The sequence below is a fragment of the Falco punctatus genome (assembly GCF_963210335.1).
Source record: "Falco punctatus genome assembly, contig: scaffold_34, whole genome shotgun sequence".
Classification (NCBI taxonomy): domain Eukaryota; kingdom Metazoa; phylum Chordata; class Aves; order Falconiformes; family Falconidae; genus Falco; species Falco punctatus.
In genome coordinates this window covers 429,377-454,187 of record NW_027660147.1, presented here as the reverse complement: position 1 = coordinate 454,187, position 24,811 = coordinate 429,377, and the positions used below count along the sequence as shown (strand labels likewise).

At 44.5% G+C, this 24,811-nt stretch overlaps 1 protein-coding gene and 1 long non-coding RNA gene across 2 annotated transcripts in view; both read right to left on the bottom strand.

Annotated features, from left to right (window-relative positions):
- The window catches only part of LOC308057781 (uncharacterized protein), a 490,296-nt gene that overhangs the window by 40,541 nt on the left and 424,944 nt on the right, over positions 1-24,811 (bottom strand). The gene's annotated exons all lie outside the window — the stretch shown is intronic.
- Positions 73-5,860, bottom strand: LOC308057778. Its single transcript, XR_013925448.1, has 4 exons — positions 4,938-5,860; positions 2,088-2,196; positions 1,635-1,760; positions 73-669 (listed from the first exon to the last, which is right to left on the bottom strand). It is a non-coding gene; the product is annotated as an uncharacterized lncRNA (long non-coding RNA).

The following is a 24,811-nucleotide window of genomic DNA, read 5'->3' as shown; positions in this document are numbered from 1 at the left end:
ACGTAGGAGTGTTTGTGCTCAGGAGATCAAAACCCTTTACACTTCCACCAAAGCTGCTTGTGATGCATATTTCATACGCTAGCACTCGAGTGTTTAAAGAAGCTTTTAAACAGAAGCCTTCGTTCTAAGGATCAAGGGGCTGGTTTCTTTCTACTCTCTTCCCCAGATGAGTGCAGTGTTACTGCAGTAAACCGTTCATGTATTCTGTTACACTTGAACTATGAGTGCAGCAATGATACGGTGCCGGGAGTGAAAGAAGACAAGTTGCTTACTTTGGGGTTTTTTCTTTTATTCTTCAGAAAAGCTTTAGAGCTTCATTAACAATTTTAGTACTGTAATGATTATCAAAATGAAATGTTGTTTTCTCTATGTGATTACATTGGATTTATTTGATCCCTCAAAGTGAAGGTTCTGCTGGTGGCAGAACAACTTGCTTCTGTTCTATATATGTATCTAAAGTGCATGTTCACAGCTGTTCCACCTTTCTGACAAAGTGCATGATGTCTTGTGCCAGAAGCTTTGGTTCCTCAAAGGCAGCAAAATGCCCTCCACGTGGCATGTAAGAGTAAGTGATGATGTTCTTGAAGACCTCCTTTGCCCAGACCCGTGGTGTATGTACTAGCTCCTGAGGAAAAAGCTGCAGTCCCTGTGGGAACATACACTGCAAACCTAGAGGACATTAACTAAGTGCCTTTTTGAAAAAAGTCCTGGGGAAATTCTATAAAAACCTCCTGACTCTAGTAATTGCCACAGTCAGCTGGCAGAGCTTCACCGCAGCGACACATTTTGTGGTTTGTACTCTGCTGAAAAGCTTTGCTTGTATTTGAGTCTCCTTGAGTATGAGAATATTATACCCAAAACCGTAAAGTAGAGCCAACTTCGCACACGGTTCAATCTTGAAACGTTTCCTATTTTTAAACTTACCTTGTTTTACAGTTTTGCGATAAATGGCAAGACGCATCACCTCTTTGTGACAGTCAGAAATGAGCCTGCTCAAGTTTACTTTAGAATTTATAGTACCAGCGTAACGAATGAGTTGAGGAAAGGTAAGCTGGCTCGGTCTACAAAGGAAAAGACTCTTCTATTTGTTTGTGTGATCAATCACATGGAATTCCGTTCTGCAGCATTTTCTGGTCAGCCTCTCTTATAGTCATCTTAAAGTCAGTGGCTGTTAGAAGGTGCTTGGTTTGTTAGAAGGTACTGCTCTCCAGATTGCTTCCCCAAGTTTGTGCTTAACACTTGTAGTCGTTAGTTTTATCCACCACTAAGCCGTATGCTTCCTAATTCAGTTTAAACGTCTCTCTTGGAAATGCTCCTGATTTTCTGTTTTGTTTTAACTGAACTGAGCCAGAGATCACATTTGTTTGGTGACTAAGTATATAGACCTGTATTTTGAACACAAGACTGAATATAGTTTGATATGTCCGCTGCATTGTCTTGGCTACAAGCTACTTTGTGTGAATTACAGGTTCAAAAGAAAAATGACTCAACTATTTTTATCAAAAGAAAATAAGAACTTAGATTATTTTTTTTAACAACTTAAGTTTGCTGTTTTAAAGTAATCTAAATGTTTATACAGGCAAACGTGGTTCAATCTCATTTGCAAATCTTTCTTACACCTACCACTTCATTACCTGGCATCACCTGTTAGACCAGGGTCCTTGGAGATGTTCTCCTTGTAGAATCGCATTGAGGACACAATGGAGGATGTCACCCAATAAATCATCACATTGGCCAAAAGCTCATCAAGAGTGTATTTGCTATTGATAGAAAAAGATGAAGACGTTTCATTGGAAGCTGTTTCTCAATACGCTATATTGGGCTCATGCCCTGAAGAACAGTTGTTCTTGTTCTCCACTTGTTTTCAAGCAGCAAATTAATTGGCACCCATGTGCCCAGAGCAAAACTGCCCGGTGCTGAAGCAGTAGTTTGCAGGCAGTCTGCTGTGAGTTTACACTACTACTTGTCATGTGTAACCTTTCATGCTCAAAATTCAGCTTTGGCCAGTCTTTTACCTATCTCCTCATTAGTTACCATTGCTCATTCTTTTAATGAGTCCTCTCATGGAAGAGCACCTGTTTTCTTACCTTTCCAAGCCTCCATCATCTTTATGCAGAAATGATTTATCTCTCCAGGTAGAGAATTTTTCCAATATATATGCAGCAAGCCCCACAGGGGAGTCATTCAGTCCACAACCTAATTCAAGAGAAGAAGAGAACCATTGCAGTTGCCTGGCATTGCAAATACTTCAGTGGGAGTTAAACTGGACTTACATCAATTCTTCAGAGTTTTCTATGAGAATTCAGTAAAGAGTGCGTTTTACTAGCCCTGGTAGTACTTTATTCTTGAAAAGTTCACCCCGATGGAATTTTGGCTATAACTGACAGCACTATAAAGTTGAGCAATTCCTATACAAAAGAAAATAGGAGTTAAGAAAATCCTCTGGGCTTCTTGGTAATGTGTGGCAGAAAGAGCAAATTCAGATGTAAAGGGATTACACTCTGAAAAGAAATTTCAGATAAACTGTTTGGGAGCACTGTCCTGCTTAGGATGGCTAACTGGGACCCTGAGTGCTGTTCACTTTCTATGTAATTTAAACAACAGTGGAGTGGTGTGTATCTGCTATCTGCTCCTGCCTTTGGGGAATGCTAACAAACATTATAAACACAGCATATTATATCTGTGTTTTAACCTGTAAAACGGGTGGGGATTACTTCAGCAGTGGTAGAGCTTGCCTTGGGAAAATTCCTGTACCACACTCCAGGCTGTAGTTTTACAGTATCCTTAGAATTGCCTACTCTCAAGTGTATTTTAGTGTGACTTTAGCACTGAATGACTGCGTAGAAGATGATGCACAATGTGATTTCAATTTAATAGTGGACATAGTTAATGCAAAGTAAGTTTGTGCATTGGCACAACAGTTTCCCTGTGCTGTCAGGCCTAAAGTGATTTGCTACACATCAAAGTCATGTAAATGCTTTGACCAGCAAAGGTAGGGCAGGCTAAAATGTGCCAGCTAACATATGACCCGTCTGGAGGTGAGCATTTTCTGAGCTGAAAGCTGTCCCCGAATCACTGTATTCAACTTTCATGGACTGGATGCTCAGAAATACCAGTCTTGTTTGCAGCTTACTAATGATTCAACCTGTACACATCTTAGGTACCACAGCTTCTGGTGAGTGAAAATACTGTAGCGTTGCTTTAAACCTGCCTAATGAGAACTAAACTGATAATATAGATATTTTTTGAGACTAAGCAGGGAATATGCATTTTTTCCCCCTATTTATTTTCTACCTTTCACAATTTTAGTGTGCTACAAAATCCCTGCTCTTCTTTTTTTCCAGGTTAAAGAGTCCTAGACTATGTACAGTGCTTGTAGGGAAGCTTCTTGGTCACTTTAGGGTTCTTTTTCTCCCCTTCTTGTATTCTTTTGATTATAAAATATATTAATGAAACAGGGGTGGAACAGATTCTAAATATCATGGATTTAGTGTTTTGTCTTACTCTCTTTTTGCTTTCTTTAAGAGTTTGTAAGATTCTCTTAAAGTCTGAGCTGGCTGACGTTTCAAAGCACTGTCCTTGACTCTTGGATTCTCTCACATAGCAGCAACCAAACTAGAGCCCATTGTGATTTTCTTCCTCTGCTTAAATTGCTTTGGACTTTGTTGACATCAGTTTTTATTGGCCAGTTTAATCAACCAGTCACTTAACTGCAGAGAGTTACAAAACCATTTATCTTTAGATTAAACCAAACCCTGGATAGGTGTCAGATTTTCACTTAACCATTAACTTTTATCTGTAGAGAAATTAAGATCATATTGAAAGGTACAGGTGCCAGCACAGATTTTTGTGATACTCTCTCTCCCCTGGAACTTGCTTACTTATTTATATTCATGAATTCTCATGTCAACTAGTTATTAACCCATGAACTTAATCTTTTTCTTAAGGCAGTTTAATGTCTTTAAGAACACTGGGAGAAGGAACCTCAACAAAACTTTTCTTGGAAAATAAATATGTTCCATTACTAGATCCACAGCTTCTTGATCCTGCCAGAGCTCTGATATCTGAAGTGTGATTTCCCTGTGATATTATCACCTGTAAATGAATTCTCCTTTTAAAAACATTTCTGCTAGTTTTCTGATCAGACACTAGACATACTGGTCTTTGTTTTTCTGGGGGCTGTCTTCATTGTTTGGCTTTTGAAAAGAAAACCCATAAAACCCCAACCTGGTATCTGGTTTGTCTCCTTTTATTTCTCTGATATTGCAATCAGTTCAAGCAACAGACTAGGCATTAGCTGACGTTTCACTTTGAGTTTCCTCTTTTCCAGTTAAATGCCAGGATGGGGTGCTATTCCTTCTATGGTCTCCGTACCTGATGCCAGTCTGAGACAGCTCTGCTGTCTTTCCTGATGAGGGTTTATTTCAATAAAGGAATACCCCATAATCTCTGATAATATTATACAAATAAATCATGTAACTTTTCTGAGATGGCCATACCTTTCTTCAGACTCCTTATCTACTGGTCCCACTACATCATGCTTCTGGCTTCAGGTATTATGGCTGTGTCTACCTTTCTGCAAGTTTCACATTGCACTTGCTTATGGTATTTTTCTTGTTTTCACCCACATTTATTTCTAGAAGCTTCAATGTCAGGGTCCTGTGCTTTACTTTAAGAGGCTTTTTGCAAAGGGTTTCTTTGCCATAGAGAAGTGGTATGCCATTTAACAGACCTTGAAAAGTGATATTTGTAGTCTCCGTCTTTCTTTAAGCGGTTCTTTTTCACTTCCTTTTACACAGCTCTTGTCCCCATGTCTTGCATTCAGTCACCAGAATTCATTGCTTCTCAAACATGGTTGGCTTTTGTTCAACTATGTGTTTATACGCCTTAAGCAGTCAGTATACAAAGTTCATAGTGATATAGAGAAGGTTCATTACCTGCAGTGTCTGGTTTGGTGGCTTGGATGTGTAAGTATCCAGACTCTCGCAATAGTTCATGTATATTCTTCTGGATGAAAGGATACATACGTCGAACATCTTCCCTAGTAAAGCCTATGAGCCATGGTATATAAGCCCCAAGCATCACGGAAATCATCCTTCTCAAACCTTCTCTGCCAGCAAAGATAAGATTCACAGATCTGAAATCAAGTTAATGAATAGAAGGTTAAATCAAGCAATTTTCTGTTTCCAAATTTTCTAGAAAATAAGTCTGACGGGAGCTGTAATAGAAGCATTTCACTAAGCCAAATACATAAGCCCTTCACATTTATCGTGATTTCCAAAAAAATTTGGGAGAGTTAAAAATGGTACAGCTGGTGCCATCTCCATCCAGGAAAGTCCTATACTTCGTGGTACTGATCAGCTGCTGAAAGGCTGAGCTCCTTCCTTTTCTCCCTGCCAATTTTAAATTTATCTCCTTCCTGATTTAGAATGATGATCCTTGAGGTCTCAAATCAAAATGCAGCAGAGCTTACTTCCATGCCTAGTGAAAGAGAAGCCAAACAGCACTCCATTTTTCTCTGTACAACTCTTCCCTAGATAAGGGAGGCCAACAGCATCCTGGCTTGTGTCAGAAATTGCGTGGCCAGCAGGACAAGGGCAGTGATGCTGTACCCAGCACTGGTGTGGCTGCACCTCGAATACTGTGTTCGGTTTTGGGCCTCTCACTACAAGAAAGATGTGTCCAAAGAAGAGCAACGGAGCTGGTGAAGGGTCTAGAGAACAAGTCCTATGAGAAACAGCTGAGGCAACTGGGCTTGTTTAGTCTGGAGGAAAGGGGGCTTGGGGGAGACCTTCTTGCTCTCTAAAACTACAGGAAAGGAGGTTGTAACAAGGCGGGTGTTGGTCACTTTTTCCCAGGTAACAAGTGATAGGATGAGAGGAAATGGCCTCAAGTCGTGCCAGGGGAGGTTCAGATGGGATATCAGGAAAAATTTCTTCACTAAAAGGTTTGTCAAGCATTGGAACAGGCTGCCCAGGGAGGTGGTTGAGGTATTTAAAAGGTGTGTAGATGTGGCACTTAGGGACCTGGTTTAGCAGTGGACTTGGCAGTGTTAGGTTTATGGTTGGACTCAATGATCTTCAAGGTCTTTTCCAACCTAAATGCTTCTATGATTCTATGAAATTTAGAAAGCGTGAGAATGCAAATACCACTGTCAATGCAAAGCACGTGAATATGACTGAATGCACAGGGGTGGGGATACCCCTGGAGAAAACAAAGCAGAAGGCGATGAGAGGCAGGGCAAACAGAAGGCAGGACCCGGACCGTGGAGCCAGAAGGTAGGGTAAGAACTGGAGAAACCTTCTCTGCACTGATTCCCTTTGCTACTCACTGTGGCAGCATCTGGGCCATGTTTGTGGTAATAAGAGATCCCCAGTCTTCTCCCTGTAGGTAGTATTCTTTGGAGCCCAATCTATTCATCAGCTTATGAAATTTCCGAGCAGTTGCTTTGCTGACCTTTCTGTGCTCTAGGATATGGGTACTGCTGCGCTGCGTGCTAGGAGTGTTAATCCTGGAACGTAATGTGAAGGATAGCCCTTTTGGGCTTGGACACACTGTGGAGTTTTGGTAGGTGAGTGTGGTGGAGGCTTGCAGGCTTGGCTTAGCTAACCCAGGTGCCCAGCAGACGTGAGGAATTTCTTATACAGAAGGGAACTTCATACAGTCAGTACAGATATAACTTTCAACTCTGCTCAGTTATCCCATTTTTGTTGTTTTACAATCTTAGGATTGCATTGCATATCTCCTGCAACCATTGCTCCAAGCCATGTAAAATTATCATCTTGCAAAGAAAGCAAGAATCATTTTTTTAAAAAAAGGATGCAGCTGACCAAAGGTACTTGAGAGAGGGACTAGTCTTAAGATTTGTAGGACAATATAGATATAAATGTCTTATGGAAAAGAATATGCTGGGTGATTTGTCATTAATGTAGTGAAGAAGCATTGGTGGCAGAAACAAAGGCCTTATCTTCAACAAAGGGCTGCATATAAATTAGTATGTGTAGAGGGTCTATACTCAATGATTTATTTAGTTTAACAAAAAATCTCTAAAAAAGCAGTTAACAGCAAGTATTTGGCTGAGGCAGAAAGAAATGCTAGAGAACGATCTCCATCCTTCTCAATAACAATGATTGCTGCTGAGGATCCTGTAACAGCAGCTATTACGACAGGCCAGATCCCAAGCTGCTTTTCTCCATCCTTACCCTGGAAAACTCCTGTTCTTGCTTTCGGTGGGCATGAGTGCTCAGTGGCTGCGAGGGGTAGCTGTGTTGCAGAGTGGGGCGGGTTGTCTCTGTCCCACCGCTCTGCTGGAGCTCTGCACAGCCACCTTCCTGAAACTAGCTCTTACAACGAAGGGCTTCGGAGGGAAAGGGCGAAGCCCAAATCTAAGCATGGGTTTTGCAGTGCCATCAGCTGAGCATTAGGCGCTCACGGAGCTCCCACAGTCGGTATGGCAGGCAGCTGAAGGGCTGCTGGAGTGTGTGAGCTCCCCTTTGCAGGCCTGAAGAAACATGCAAGAAGAGATCTGTTTTTGAGACGTTGGTCTCATGATGTATTCAGTTCACTGGAAATTTTGGAGAGTTTTCTGCAATGATCCTGTGCGTTATTACCTCCCTTTTGGGGAACTGTGTTAGCTGTTTGGAAGTATTTGTGGCCTTCTTCCCAAATTATTTATTTCTCTATGGTTTTTCCTACTGTCCATTATTAGTTGTTATGCCTACATTGTATAACAACAACAACAGTAATATGAGGAGACTCATCAGGTCCAGAGGCATTAAGAGAATGAAGACTGAATCAGCTGAACTTCTGACATAAGGATATGATTTTCATTTTTCATTAAAAACATCTAGTCTGGAAAACGAGGGACGTTTGAGTATAATGTAATAACAGCACTGCAGATATCTCACCTAAAGAAAGCAGCACTATGGACCTTGAGCATTATATCAGGACCCACAAATACAATTGGGAAAATAATTAGGTATTGTATTTTAAGATATTGGTCTGAATATGGTAAACAAGATTCTATCAACAAATCTGTAAGTGTAATTTTTTTTTCTCCTCCAGCTTTTCAGCATTCTTGGAAAGACTTCTCTAAGCAAAATCCCAGATACGTAACTGACTGGCCCTTCCCAAAGGTACAAGGATAAAGCCCTTTGCAAGTGGCTGTTAAGAAAACTGGGCAGCAACAGCTGCAGGATTAATCCTTGCCTAAGATTAATAAGCAGTTCCACAAGCAGTGTAACTAATGAAGCCTTGTTTCCTACATGTATTTGCAAAATACAGCTACTATTTGCAAATACAAAGAATTTGTATTTTGCAAGTACAAACACAAAAACTTTCTAACAATTGAATTGTTCTAAGATTTTGTTTCCTTTAGGTATGTTTATAAAATCACTCCTGCACTTCCAAAGAAATCACTTTTCATGAAATGTGTAGAAACACCTTTCAGAACTAATTTTGAAATGTCTGCTTGCCGAAGTTGGTGAAATCAGCAAACAGATCAAAAAGTTACTGAGAGGACACATCTATAGACATACCCAGTGATTGCACCAGCACTGGTTCTGCAGGAAGCAAGGAACAAAAATGAAGTTGTGAAAGAAAACATAGGAGAAAGCACCTATTTTTTAGCAGTGTTGCAGTGAGAGGAGTTGCAAGGCTCACAGAAGGAACATCCCCCATGATCAGTGCTGAGACATATGGTAGCCAAGAATGATCGAGTCCAGCTCATTTGGTTTTAATGGTGAAATCTTCAGTGCCATTGACGAGACCACCGCTTGCTTTTGCACCACATCCAGAGGATGAAGTGTTTAGTGAGGCAGCCAAATCTATGTAAGATAGAGAACGACTGGGAAAAACTTTAAAAGGCCCTAGTAAAGGCTGCTGCTCTGAAATCTAATTCATGTTTTGGCATTTGCCTTCAGTGGGAGCAGGAATGAACCAAAAGTTGGGTAAGTGGCACAAAGTGATTGCAGATGGAACTCTCTGTATGCCAATATAAGTTAAGGGAAGCTGGAAAAAATATTTCACTGACCTAATATTTAAATGAAATATTCTGAGTTAGAGCTGATTTCAGGGAAAAACTCCAGGCACCTCTGTGGACAGCACAGTGCTGAGAGAGAAAACTCAGTGCAGAGCAAAGCAAAGCCAAAATAAGATGTCGTGTATTAAATAGGTCAGGAATGTATATATCACCGTAACAATTCCAAAATAAATCAGCTATGCATCCCCACTTTGAAATCAGTGTTAAGTAGGGTCACTTCCATAACAAAAGGGCAGAGAGGAATAGAAAAGGCAGAAAAAAACCTGGCACCATAATCACTGGGACAGTGGAGGCTGTAACAGGAGAAAGGAATGAGTGAGCAGGACAGTTTAGCTTTATGAAGAGTTGAGTCAGGGGAGAGACTAACATTATGAATATCTAATTTGACCTTTAATAAAGTCTCTTGTCACCTGCTGAACGCCCTTCATGACTTGACATGGATTATAATCTGGGAGTTACACAACACCTGATGTAATAAGGAAAGGAAATGTAATTTTATGATGCATAGAATTCTGAGATAAAAAGAATTGCTGAAAAATGTCACCAAGGCAAGTAGCTGTAATCATAAAATTAGTATTAATAAAGTTGGTGATGGTGAAAATCCGTCAGTTCTTGTGCCTCTTGTTTTAGGATTTCCATTCAGGTTTGTGTGGCTCACTGAAGCTGAGATTATTCCTGCTGCTCTTTAAGCACAGCAGCATCCACATGGTGAAATACACTTTAAACACGGAGAGTTAGAGCTCAGGATGGAGAGCCAGAAAAAGCCAGTGTAATCCTGGTTTCTGGCACAAAGGCATCACTTAAAAGAGTGCAGAGTTATCCATTCCACAGCTCTCATGCGGTTGCAAATCTCTGTCCTGAAGACACTGGATGGTTTCTTTAAAGCTGCATCTTCTCTCTGGAGTAACCACCTGAGGGCAACATCACAGACGCAACGGGACACACAGGGTTCCTGTGCCTGGAATATTGCGCTCACTTTGAGTAACCCCATTACCAGAAAAATTGTGATGACTGGGAAACAGCTCAAAGAACAGCAACAAAGATGATTAGGAGGCTGGAGCTACTATGCAGAAAAAACGTTACAAAAGCAAAATCTAGTTTGCCTAAGGGATGACTGACTAGGAGCAGGATCCTGGCCTTCAAATGTTTGAAGAGTGAAGAGAAATTATGTAGCGTAATAAAGGGAGATAGAACTACCAGTAACTGGTGGAAATGAGGCAAGGAAAATGTGCCTGCTCTTCCTCTTACATTTTTCCTACGGGTGAGATACTGGGTTGTGAATTGGAAGTATTCATATTCTGACTCTCTAATGAAAGATCAGGGTGAGGACAGTGCGGGCCAGGAGCACAGACCCTTGCTCATGGAGATCAGCTCACAGTCTACGTGACAGTCAGGAGATGACTAGTGAGTAAAGCAGACCACTGTTGGGTGGGCAGGAAGATAGGGATACCACGAAGTAAGAAATGATTTACAAAAGAGAAGTCATTCCTTCAAGAAAGTCCCAAGAAATCCAAGCTGTTCTCCCCCATCCACAACTTTCAAAATACATATGGCCCCAAGAAGGATCTTTCTTCTTTGCCAGCCTGCGACGTATTTGTGGGGGTGCTCTAGAGCAATACTGATTTCAGGACAGGGATACTTCACCTTCTCATGCCTTTCCAAGGAGGCAGGTGTTGGGGCCCTTGATCAGGCATGACAGTGGTTGGAGGCAGCCAGTGGGACACATCACCATACGCTCTGATTCTGGACAATTATTTTTCTGGTGGAGAGGGTAGTGGAGGCATCCTGCCCTGTGCAAACGCTGAGCTGGTGCTTAGAAGACGGAGTGGAAGGGAGCGCTGAATTTATAGTACCGATGTGAAATGCCACCTACGTGTGCAGAGAGGTCTAGAGAGGAGACAGAGAAGTCCTGCCTGCCCTGCAGTCCAGGTTTGGCTTCTTCACTGCATGGGTTTGTGTACCATGGCACAGCACTGGCAGAGCCTCATGGCAGTGGCTGATGAGGTGTCCAGGTGAACCAGGAGCAAGCTGTGGGCTGGAAGGGCTTTGCTGGAGGGACCCAAGGGGACTGGGAACTGGGCACTGTGCAGCGTGCACACAGCTGAGCACCTCCAATGGTCCACAGGATGGCCATGATGGAAGTCGTCCAGCCTGGTCCCTCCTCGGGGCAAGCAGCCCTCCCCAGCTGCCTGACCAGGTGGGAGGGAGGCACAAGGAGTCACAGCAAGGGGCTGAGAGGGATAAGGCAGGGTGAGCTGGATGCACTGGGCAAGCTAGCAGAGCTGTGACACTGCAAGCCCTGGTGCTGCCTGAGCCTCTTCAAAGAGCGGATTTAGCAACCTGAGAACATACATAGTCGGCAGGATCATGCTGTGCCAGGGCTGAAGGCAGAGCTAAGCTGCAGAGCTAAAGCTGTGGCACTTGGGCATAGGTTAGTATCCGTTCTTTGCTCGGGAAGGGAAAAGCTTAACGCAGTGTTCAGGGGGAGGGGAGGCTCTGGGTGTTCCTGTAAGCACAACGCGAGGAAATGGTGCTAAGACAGAGGCATGATCCATCATTTGGTAGGAGGTGCCAGCCTGCCCAGGTTAGCAGTGCTCAGTAAAGCAAGTGTGACAAACCAGGGCAGTACAGGGGTGGCACCTCCTGTCTGCTCGTCCAAGCCCAGCCTGTACTTCTGCCATATCCTTCTCCCTTGTGGCACCAAGTGGGTGTTTTTGTGCAGGTTTTGCAGTTACTAACTCTTACCGCACCAGCTTTCCTGCTCTGTTCCCCTCTCAGTATCCCTTGCTGGTGAGGTCTGAGGGACACTGGTATAGCTGAGAGACATCTCTTCCCCTACTTTTCCCTCTGCCAGCTGTCAATCACCCACCTGGCACTCAAATTCAAACCTCCCCATATCAGGCTCTCCTTTTCTTCCCTTTCTGTCCCTCCATCTACCTCCTTTAGCCAGTGATGGGACCACACCAGGCCCTGGAACATGCCAGCATGAAAATGAGCTTTTTGTGCAGAGCTCCCTGCGTGGGTTTGGGTTTCATTTGCTTAAAAAGCACAGAGCCAAAAACTTCAGGGTGATCTGGGGCCACTGGAGAGCCCTGCAAAAGGAGCAGTTCTGGACCTGTCCAGCATGTGGAGTGCCCTGTTATACATCAGGAATTTGCAGAAGGATCCACAAGATGTTTCTTATTTAAAATGCAATTGGAGAAGGGAATGCTACACCAGCAGACTCATCTAGCTCCAGGTCATTGGGATGCCAGCTGCAGTGTGGTCTAACAAGCTTGCTCAAGCCCCTGACTAGACTTGACTGGCCTTCCTGAAGTCTGTCTTGCTGTTACTTCATCCTTGTTAAGAGTTTAAATACAGTTGCTACGCTGCAGTTAAACACTGACGCTGTGGTAGGCATGCCCTAAGTGTGATGGAGCCTGAAAATTTGGGAAGCAAACCAAGCTCAAGTAACTACTCCAAACGGAAAGCAATAAAAGACAGCAACTCCTCCTTCCCTTCACAGATCCCCTACTTAAGAAAGAAAATCCTAATTCTTCTAACAGTCCCATTATAGGACTGAACTGCACCAATGATGACAGGCCTTTAAAAAAAAAAAAAAAAAAAAAAAGATTGGCAAATCTATTGTCTCCTCTTAGAAGGCTTATTTGTAAATATGGCTAGCCAGATCCTTTTCCTACAGTCTGCAGCAATATTTTTCCCTGAGATCGAGGAGTTAACGCTCAAATACATCAGCCTATCTCAGACCCTGGAGGCAGACTAATGCACCATCTCTGCTAGAGCATTATCCCTACCATCCACTGTTTTCAGGTTCCTGTTAAAGATTAATGATCAAAGAGCAAACAGCTTTTGCTTTGACTAATTCTGATTCAAGCCTGGATCTCTGTTTAAGCAAAAGCAAACCAAGCGAGTGTTCATTTGTTTTGAGAACCACTGGTTCCCAGGAAAGAGGAAAAATTTCTCTTTCTGTCTTCTGGGTAGTTGGTGCGGGCAGCTCTGTGCCTCAAAGGCTTTCCTGCCTCCATGGCACAGCAGCTGGGAGCCGGCGGAGCACATAAACCCGTAAGACAGGTCCCTATCCTGCAAAGTGAGAAGATGTTAGGAAAAAAAAAAAAGTGATTTTCCAATAGAGGGCACTAACTCATGGCTTTTGTGGCAACATAAAGCCCTATCTGTTCTTTACCAGCACCCTCTGCAGGCTCCCAAACGGGGTATGTCTGAGTTGGGGATGAGAAGGGGAAAGGAGACCAGTACTGAAGTGCTTATGGCGCCGTGTTGGTTTCTAGTATCTTCTACTCATAGGTTCCACTGTTGCAAAGCAACATACAAAGGGTATCTGGCAATGCATTCAAGTACCTGACCTGTGCAGTGACATGAAGAGGGAGATACAAACTATTTTGTTATGGAAGGCATGGCAGAGGCTTCCCTAGCTGGAGGGGAAGTCACTGCTAGGAGACTGTTTTGTTTTTTCCTGGCAGTTCCTTCCTGGCTTTGTAGGGTCCTTGCCCATAGGCTGTTTTCCTGGGAGAAGCAGTCAGTGAGGTTCGTTTGATTTCATCACATCCTGTTTTCAGGGCTTCTGGAAAATAAAGCTGTTGTGAGGCTGAAAGAAAAAAAAGGATCGCGTCCTTGAACAATGACCTGTGGAACAGCAATAGCTTCCACACCTGTATGTGCTCCCCAGCCATAACAACCCCCCCTGCTGCACAGACCCTGAGGGAGGAGGTGTGAGAAAGTCCAGAATCCTCCCTCTAGCACAGAGATGGGGACAGGAAAAGGTGTCCAAATATCCACTGGTGCATCACCAACAGGTCACGGCCATTGCTGGCTCCTGCCTCTTGGACGCATGAGCAGGTGCCGTGGTTTAACCTCTGCTGGCAGCTCAGCCCCACACAGCTGCTCGCTCACTCTCCCGGCATCAGGATGGGAGAGAGAACTGGAAGAGTAAAAGTGAGAAAACTCGTGGCCTGATATAAAGACAGCTTAACAGGTGAAGCAAAAGCCACACACGCAGGCAAAGCAAGCCAAGGAATTCATTCACCAGTTCCCACCGCAGGCAGGTGTTCGGCCATCCCCAGGAAAGCTGGGCTCCATCACCCGTAACGGCTACTTGGGAAGATAAATGCCATAACTCCAAACATCCCCCCTTCCTTCTTCTTCCCCCAGCTTTACATGCTGAGCATGATGTCACACGGTAGGGAGTATCCCTTTGGCCAGTTGGGGTCAACCGTCCTGCCTGCGTCCCCCCCCAGCTTCTTGTGCACTCCCAGCCTGCTCGCTGGTGGAGCAGTGTGAGGAGCGGAACAGCCCCCGACGCTGTGTACACCCTGCTCAGCAGTAATGAACACACCTCTGTATTGTCAACACCGTTTTCAGCACAAATACAAAACATAGCCCATGCTAGCTACTATGAAGAAAATTAACCCTATCCCAGCCAGAATCAGCACAGGAGGGCAGCAGCACAGCTTTCCAGGTGTTTTTTCACTCTTTTACTTTAGCTGCAGAGTGCTGTTGTCCCACACTACCCCTTTTTGACTTCAAGAGGAGGAGAATGCGTCCACCAAAGCAAAGACACTTGCCAGTGTGAAATTATGTTGGTCTAGGAAATCTGAAAGAGCAGATTTCCTCTTAGGCTTGGAGGCCTCATGCTTCATTCATCCTCCCTTGCTCTGAGTTTTGGGAATATAGACCCAGCCAGTTTGTCTTACAGCTGGACATGGAAAAGGGTCATTTCACAATCCTTTGGAGCTGCTCTGGGGTTGCTAGCCTCCATTATCTGTCCCATTGTGTATTCCTGACATCCCTTTTCCATCTGAACTGCTCTTCCATGCGCAATATTGCCATCATTACTGCTTCTGAGTGCGGCACGCTGTCGTGCAGAAGCTGGTGCCTCACTGCTTCAGCTAAGTTCAGTTCTGTGTACGTTCCTCTGGCTGGTGATTTCCTGGATGACAGGCATTTGCATGGATCCTGGCCCTCATGTTTTGAAAGGCCCAGAGGTGGAAGACAGTTAATACTATCCTCCTATGCTTCCTGACCTGCAGGAGTTGCAGGACACCATCAACCACCAAGGCAGAAGGAAGTTATCTAGAGTTTCATGCATTCTTTGCAGAGAAAAGCACCTCCCCTCCTGAAGTCTGTCTAAATCCTTTGTATCACAAGCCTTCACACTCCAGGCTGCTGCCCTGGATGCTGCTTTGTGAGTTCCTTCAGCGGGGGGTTAAATGGAGAAAGACGCCACAGAGTATCTGTGACTGTTTTTCTAGCGGGAGAATGTCTTTGGCTCCCTTCCCAGGGTCACAGTGAACTTCTGGAGGCAGTGGTGGAAGCAAGACCTTTGTGGAAGACTGTTAGTATATTATTCCCCTCTTTCCATTTCTCCTAACACAACTGAGTATGTTCAGTTCAATGCATAAGCCTGAGGTTAAAAGTGTCAGTAGCTCCAGGCGAGCAGACCCTGCAGGCGCAGACACTAACTGCATAATGGGGTGTGAGTGAAAGGAAGCCCTGGAGGTTGTCCTGACACAAACCCCTTGTAATCAAAACAGCTGGAAGCCGTGACATGAAGGGGAGCTGACTTACACAGTTCAGCCTCTTCCTCATGGGGTCTGGTAAGCCCTGGGACTCCTGCTGGATCTGGTGGGGCAGGAGGAGCTGGGCCATCATGAACACACTTGAGTCTGTAGCCTGCGCTGTCTCCTGACGCATCCCAGCCTCCGAGAGCTCTTCACTCCCAGCAGCACTGCGTGCCGGAGGAACCACTGTCCAGGAGAGTGGCTGGGGATGTGCCAGAGCATGCAATTCATTTCATTACACACAAAAGTGCTACAGCAAAACGTAAAGGAACAAGAGATTAAAGGGGAACAGATGTTGGCTGATCTTGCCCACCCTACTGCTGGGAGGCAGCCCTGGGCAGCTGCTGTCTGACTCAGGCTCTGCTAGCTCAGGGTAGCAAGGCTGGGATCTTTGCAGTCTTGCATTGCTCTTCAGAGGACAGTACCAAGTATGGCACTGCGGGTACCCTTTTCTGCTGTGGCAGCTTGTTTCATGGGGTGCCCTTTCTGTAAAAACTCATTTAAATGAATCCTTGTCATCATAAGGCATGAGCATTTAACTGTGGAATGCTGGGCCCCGCTGAGGTGAACCATCCAATCCATAATGAGAAAGGAGATCTGAACCACTGGATCATTAGTCCCAAACCAGGTTAAACCTCCCGTGGTGCAAAGCTTGCCCATCAGAAAAGCCAGAATGGGTTACTGACACTGCCTGATTCTATACACAGTTCAGCTGCCAAAACTCATTTTTTTCACTTAGTGCATAAGCCACATTATTCCCCATTTTTGTATCTTTTTCCTGCCTTCCTTTCATTGTCCGTAGCCTTCCTTTCAATACTCTCTCTATCCCTGCCTCCCTTACTCTGCGCTCTGCTGTATCAAGCCACCACTTACTCATATAATGGCTGGACTCCCTCTCCTCATATCCTCCTTGCCCAGCCTCTCTTTTTTTCTGAATCTGCACAGAAATGCTGCCACTCACACTGACATCTCTAATAGATGTTTAAAGGTACGTCAGCCAACTTCTGAGGAACTTGTGCTCCTGTGTCACTTAGTACAAAAAGGCCCAGTCTTCAGTCATTTAAATTTCTTTCTCTAGAGGGATGAAAAAAACCACTAACCAAGAAGAAACAGCCCAAATTGAACAGTTTATTCTCTTTTTAAATATTCTCCCTCAATATTTCTAAGCCCTTTTCACTGTTTAGTGATCCCTTACTTCTGCCAGTGCCTACCACTGGGAGCTATTGTCCGCCTAATGCAGAGCAGAACATGCCAGCAAGCTCCAGCCAAATTCAAACAATTAATTGTAATGTACCCACCACTACAGTATCTGCAAATAGCTGTGAAATCCCAGAGAATTAAGCTTGAAGACTTAATGGGTGAAACTGGCCTCTTGATTTTTGTTTGCATGTAATGGCTCACTCATACATGTTTGGTAACTGAGGAACTGCAGCTGTAACCGTGCAGTGGAGCTCATTGCCTTCCAGCATTATTTTTTTTTTCCTTAAATTGCCTTGCAGCTTTTCCTGCAAGTGTGTCCTGTGTCCTGCCTTCCCCATCTCCTATATAGTCAGAAACAGGAGAGGGGGTCAACCTTGCCGGTGCACCTCTTGGACTGTCTGTCCCCTCTCCTTGCTGCACGCTCCAGGCTTCTGCGCTCACAGGGCTATGCTGAAAGCCCAGCGACACGGCTACAGCTCTGAGAGTGCACCGTGCCTTCCCTGCAGGGCCACCTTAATAGCTCACTGCGTACCCCTGCTCACAGATGGGACTTCCCCAGCACCCAACACCACCAACAGCACCTTTCTGTGTCTCTCCTGATACAACAGCATATGCTACCTGATCCTTGCAAAAAAGAACATCTTTCTCAGCAGATGTCCTGAGCCCCCCAGGAAGTGTTTGCTCTTCTCTGTTTGCAGATCTCTTCTCATTTATCAGGCCAGCCTGGTCACTCATCACCTCCTGATGTTAATGCTGGGAGATAGGGCCACTGAGTGCAAGAGTGGCAAAGCTGTCATGCTCCAGCTGGGCAAAAGTGGAGCCTCACTCAGTAAATATTGACAGGTCTGCAAGCAAACAGAAGGCAGCTTTCAGCAAGCAGCTCTCTGGCTCCCTGAGCTGATGCTGGACCAGAGACACTTGGTGCTCTGTGGTTATGAGCTGCTGTTTACAGAGGGCAGGATACAGGAATGGATCTCCAGCAGCTGTGATGACAGTGGCAAATTGATGGGCTCACAGGAGCCACCAGCTGCATGCCCGCTGCCCACCTGCAACACAAGAAGTGGCTGCAACCACTTCAGCCCGTGGAAAAACAAGCTGTCTTTTTCATTCCCCAGCAGCTTCCAGATGGGATTTCTTCAAGAGGATATTCAGGACAATCTCCATTGAAAATAGATAGGATAGCACAAACCAGATTTTTGTTCCAAGTCTTTAGTTCTCTGGTTTTCCTGTTCCAAAACAATGTCCTTAGCATTTAGGTGGTTATTGCACCTCCTGTAAGTTGTTAGATTTAGGCAAGTCACAAATGCAAGTGAGTATAAACATAGAGATAATCTGATTGAGTCCTTCTTATGGGTCCATGGAATTGAGTAGCCAGTCATTAGCAGCATCAGTTCTTACAGAAATCCCAAAGTTTAGTTCTTATACCTTATTAAAACTAACTTGCATCCTAAAATGGGAGATCTATGCCCCTTTCAGACTATTGCCTGTTAGCTAAGTGACCACATTCCCTACACAGGTGGAGCAGAGTTCTTATGCAAAGAGATGGGATTGCAAGCGAGGGCTCATGACGGATTGGGTTCACTTCCTGGCTCACCCTTCCTATGACTTTGGGCAGGTTATTTGATCTCTTAATGCTCTAGTTCCTATCCATGAAAAGGAGGTGATAATGCTTTCCAGCTCTTTCTTTCATCTACTTAGACTGAAAGGGACTTTGCTTTTTCTGTGCTTCAGTGTTTTCTGTTTGTATTATTCCTAGAACAGTTAGATTCTGATCCGCTGCAGAAGTTCCCCGGTACTGCAGTAAATGCAAGTAATTATCTGTTCTCATTTAGAGCCTGTGGGCACCATCAACAGCCAATAAACAAGAGGATGACTCAGGTCCTTAACTGACACTGTGTGGGTCTTAGATAGAGAACTAAGGAGTGGGACAGTAATTTCAGCAGTAGATCCCAGGAGTCACCATGCCATTAGTCCCTAGTCCCTTTCGCTTCCTTTTCTGAATGTCCAAGCTGTTTCTTTACATTTGTTTTCCACTCTCTGGTTTGTTTCTACTACCTGCCTCTCACTTGCAGAGTGAAGACAACAGTTAATCTCCATTTCCTTTCCCCTGCATGAAATAAACACTAAGTAATGTGTGTGCTTTGGAGACAGGGCAGATCCCTGCCATGAAGGACATCTCTCTTCTTCCTTACTCTCTATTGCCATTTTTCATTTCTAAATCAGACTGACAGTTTCTTAGAGCAGGGACATTGTCTGTGTCAGGGAGTAAGCACAGCATGCCTAACGCACTGCAGTATGCTTGACAGGCCGTTGGTGTAGACCGTGCTAGGAAGGGTTTCTTATGTATTAATTTCCTAGAGTAAATCAGTCACTGGGAGTTTTCTGTCAGACAGCTCCTTTGCTGAACCAGGTGTTGGGTGATGACAGGTACCAGAAGTGTGAAAGAGGATGGCGGAACTGCAGCCTAGGGACAGTGGAAGAGCGACCAAGGATTTGGTTGGTGCGAGACCAAATGTCTCTGCTACAACTACAGCCCAAGCGCCATGCAGGGCCAGAAAGCACCTAGGCACTGCTTCAACAGCACTGGTCATCTGATCCAAACCTCAGCTTGTACAAAGCAACTGTTTGATAGTAAATCGTTTCAGCTGTTCCTCCCCTTCGGCCATCCCTGCTCTGTGGGGCCTCTGCAAAGCCCCATAAGGAAACCCACAGCTCCGGGATGGGGTCAGCTCTTTTGTCAAGATCACTGGAGATCATGCCAAAGCCAGTGCCAAAACTGCTGTGGGCCTCCAGCACTGGCAAGTCTACCAGTACAAATGAATTACAGGGAATGAACGTAACAAGACACGTCGATGGAGATCCAGGGGAGGGACAGAGAGAGGGGAGGGAAACATGGCAAAGGATGAAAAGAAAAAGAAGGGACATAGCAGACACAAAATGGACCTAAGGGTAAATGAGAAAGGCAAACTAGTGATACCTTTTGTTAAATATTCATTGAATAATAGTTTGCACAATTACAGCCAGAAGCAACATTAACAGCAGGCAGCGAAACTTCACTGTGCTGGCAAGCTGCATTCCTCTTCCAGAAGTCACTCATTCCGACCACTGCAACGCTATCAGTGTAGGGCTGTCGGTACATGCGATGCCGAAAATTTTCTCAGGCAAGTTTTTCCTACAAACTCCTTCCAGTATAAGAACATACAGGTGGAGAAACTACACTGTATGTCACCTATGCATGGAAGACAAAATGAAGAATCCTGTTATTTGTGGCTGGTCTCCCCACTCAATGCTGGGAAAAGCTGGATTGGACTGCACCTCTGCCTTCCATGCTTAGAAGAGCACGAGCAGTAAATAATGTATCTGGAAGCTTTTTCTGGCACGGACAGATGTGTATAGACACAGAAAGGAAACACTGCTTGTTAGAAGGTCGGCATATATTGGTTATGAGCACAGGAATGTTCTCACAGGAAACACTGAAGGCTGTGCAGAAGTAAACGTACCTCCAGTGTGGAGTGGCACGGTGACCCAGCTGAGACCCTCTCTGGGGACTAGATTCCCAGGGATGATGCACAAGGCCCTTGGGGTATTTACACAGCCTGTTCTCTAAAAACCAGCTGCCACTCAGAACAGTTTATCTTCTTTTCCTGATTATTCAGTCTGTGTTCTCTTTGCTCCTCCTGGCTGCTTTTCCTCCAGTTCCTGGAACTGTGAGGAGCACAGAGGAGCCTCTATAGCACCTGTGTGTGCATGCCAGACACAGCAGCTGCCGCATCCCCCGATGATCAGTGCTGCCTGTCCACCACACACATTTCCACACCACTGGGCAACAGGCTACTTCCAGATCCTTCCCATGCAGGTTTGTTCCTAAGACCAGAAACTTTGTATTTTCCTTGAGCATGAAAACTCTGTTCTTAGCCCTAGGCACCTCTGCATTTTGTGTTTCATTAGATCAAGAGGGCTACCCAAAAAGATCCACCTTCTTGCTGCCAAAATTAGGAGAGACAGTTCCAGCTTGTGACAAGCCTGGACGAACTCCAGTAGAGGCAGAGGGAATAAAAAGAGCGAGGGCCTCACTGGATTCCTGCATTTAGGTCCTGCAAAAGGCTCCAAATTCCAAGAGCCTTTCAACAGAAACAGCATTTAAAGTGGACACAGTTCTAGTGCTTCTACAGAGGGTCAAAGCCCTTCTTTGTCTCTGCTGGCAAAGGCTTGTGTGTCCATATCTGCTAGATCTCCCTGCAGGGACACAAAAGATGCTCAGATACTTGTTGTGGTCTCCACTTGGGCTGGAGGAGCCCTGACTTCCACAGGATTTCCAAACACACAAAGATTAAGCAGGCCAGGCTAAACGGCTGGCATCTCTTCAAATTTTGCTTACTTCTTGCAACAGCAAGGCTCAGAGGGGTGCATTATTCTTTGTGGAACAAAGAGGGTACTATCTACCAAGCTTTTGCTGTATAAAATCAGTTCAGTTCAGTGAAATTCACGTTTGCTGCTTGCATGCTCCCTACTTCCACAGGCTTGCTGTCTCAACTGCCTTCATTAGTCCCATTATTTTTTGACCCAACTGCTGTAACAATAAAAAAATCAACATGAATTGGCCACAGAACACAATTCACATCTGTTTCTGGAACCCAGCACCTAAAAGGGAGATAGATTTCTTTATCCACCCAGGCCTTCTCTAGAGTCATAAGAAAAATGCACAGAAAGAATCCTTATAAAATATGATCTTCAAAAAGAGAAGTACTTATTAAATGTGCAAACAAAAGCTTCCCTTGCTACCTTCAAGTTCTATTAGCATCGAATATCTCCATTTAAGAACAGTGGAGGAGAGGAGAAATGATAATGTTACGATTCACGAGTTGTTCATAGCACCCAAGGATGTGCTGTTTAAACAGAAAAAAGATTTCTTGCCTGCTGCCTTCTGCCGAACCAGTTCTTACAGGGTAGGAATGTGTGCCTTGATGTTCTTACTACTGAGGGACCAGGGGGGCTGCCTTGGTGGGTACGAAGTCTACGGATGTTTACAAGGTAGGATTTCTACAGCATACAAGGGAGCTAGTCATCAGCCAAGGTTACTTCTGGCTTAAGCAATCAGTTCAATGGACTTTAGCACTGTTATAGAACTGTAACCTGAAGTCCTCTGGGAGTTTGAACCATGCTGTTGTGCTCTCACAACAAGTAATTTGTGAGGCATCTCTCCCCTTAGGAGTCCGTATCAGTCAGTAACGTGAAGCAGCTGTGAGCTCTCTGTGGGAGAGAGGTACTCCCAATGGCCAGAACCTAGGTCATACTCTCATCAACTCCCATGATGTTATCTCACAGCTTTTCAACAAAGCATGTAGCCACCTCTTGACCACTTTAACTTTCTCATCAAGTTCATATTGTAGATTTATAATTTTGTTTCTCCACACAAAACATCCAGCATCATACCCAACTTCACCACAACTCTTTTACTGCCATTTCTGCTACTGCCGTCCCATTGGCTCCTCATTTGCACTCCACAGATGAAATCCCGTTCCAGCAAAATCAATGAAAGCTTTGCTACTGACTTCTGCCAGACCTAGCTTTCAACTGGTAGCCTCTGGCTGTCACAAAACCTGTATCTTAACCCAGATACTGTTTCTGATTTCAGATATTTTCACAGCACAATTCTTCTAACCATTCAGCAATACACACATCTAACAGCCCACTTGAGCTCCTATTTCTGCTTACATCAAGTAGATAATGTTTTGAAATAGGCTGCAGCTTTCACCTGCCCTCAGCCAAGTTCATACAGCTGTGGCCCATCAGTTCAAAGATAAATGAACTCAAGCTGCCAAGATGTGATTCTGGGTTAACAGGGGCAAAAATAAAGCTATGGCCAAATGAGAAGGAAACATTAAGTTGTTTCGTATTTTGAAACTGATTAGGCATTTGTACAGAGAGACCCACTTAAGTCCTAGAACTAGGCATCCAGATCAGTCAGTACTGGCCCAAACAGCTCTCTCTCTCTCCCAAAATAATTACACCTTAACTCATCCCTGCTGGTAGTGTAAAAGTAGCTGTAAAACAAATGGTGCTTGAAGTTGCCTCGTGGTGGTTCTCTGGGAAAGGAAATTTGGTTCACAAGCACCACCGTAGTCCAAGTCTGCATGTCCCAGGTGCTCAGAAGTTGGCAACAGCCCATCCCACAGCGATTCTACTGTGCCAGGCCAAGCTTTGCAATGTGTTGTTATTAGTCTGAGGTGAACTGTAAGACACACTATGGCTGTCTAAACCAGTAGTCCACCACAACACCCACTCCCCTGCCCTCAGTCCCAGTTTTCTTTTGAATGGAAAGCTGGAAGCATGGCAGGGAAGAGAAGGCAGACCATTACACATCCAGGCTGCATCCTGTCAAGCAACCAGGATGTGACTGCAGTGCGCATCTGGGCCTCTGAGCTGGAAAACGGTCCCAGGACTCACAGTTCCGGTGTGCCTCTGTGCCTCAAAGGTTGCTGTGAGCATGGAATTGCCCTGTGGCTGGCTATAAAGCCCGAACAACTGACTGTGTGAGACCCACCCCATTTTCCATTGGCACAGTGCTGTGCTGCTGCATTGACAAACTCACGGTGGGGGCTTGGCCATGTGATTTCTCCTGTTGTTGTTGAGGAAACTTCCCTAGTTCAGACCTACAATGACCTCCAGCCCTTGCTGGCCAAGCTCAAGGTTACTGTGTTGCAGGAAATCCAGAGGTAGAGGCCAGCAGAACTAAAGGCACATCTAACAGCAGGAAAGCAAACTGGTAGTCATTATGATGTGTGACACCACTTGTATTCTCATACAGACTAAAGGCCACAAGTGAGACTGGGGGGAGGATTAATTCTCCTAGGTGCTGAACAAACCCAGAGTGACCCTCCACCCTTGCAGTTTACAGGTGTAAACCAGGCTTATGTAAAGGAAAATTTCTAAGTTGCAGCATTTACTTGCTCGCTTTTTTTGCTCTGAATACTTTCACTTACTTAAAGACCAGAAAACTTGAAAAGAGATCAAACCAAGAAAGGCTGGAGTCTGCAAGGAGCTGTGTGGCTCAAGCCTAGAAATTATGATTTTATAGAGTTAATCTGGTTTTGGGAGCGATGCAGACAATTATAAACAAATCAAGGCAAGAAGGAGAGAGGTAGGAAATAAATGTCAAAAGATCGTAACTTATTAAGAGAAGTCTTCATGCATGCCCATGAAACCACAGACTGCATTCTCTCTTTAGATCAAGTAGGAGTCTCTAAGCAGACAAGAAAGAAAAATTTCTCCTACCGGAGCTCTGTCAATAAAGAAATGTCAATAAAGGTTCAGCTGATTAAAACAATTGCCCAACACAGAGGATAAAATAAATTTGACAGGGTGGTCTATTACTTCTTTCAGTGACAACCCTTCTCCTCTCAGTTACAAATAATTACTTAGCTTTTCATTAGCTATGTTGGAGGCACGCATCCATTTAGTATTTGGAATTTTTCACATATAATTCCCTTCTGAATGATCAGTGTGTGTTTAAGATTTTACTAAAGGAATAGGGACAAATTCTGCTCTTTGAAAATTTGATGTAAATCTGAAGTATCTGCCCTAATATAGACGTACACTTGTCGTTAAATCAGAGTAAATGAGAGGACACTTTGGCCTCGTGATACCTAGCACAGGGCCAGGAAGATAATACAAGAAAGGGTTACTTTCTAACTGCTTGTAAGATTTAAGTCAGACAAATACATGATAATAGTAAGTCTTTGTTTCTGAAAGGAGATATTCAGTCTACCCAAAGCACCATCCAAGTCATTAAAGGATTCCCAGGTGCCAGTATTTGGAAAGGGTATTAGCTATTCAAACAGTTTAGGCAGAGGTCTCTGCTGTTCTCTCTCCTGGGTCATCTCAGATGTCCTCAATCTCTGCCCAGAACTGAGTACAGGCAGCAAAGAAAGGCTGGAAATTTCAGAGGAGTAACATTTTCTCCAGAACTAGACAGAACATATTTTTCAGTCTTGCG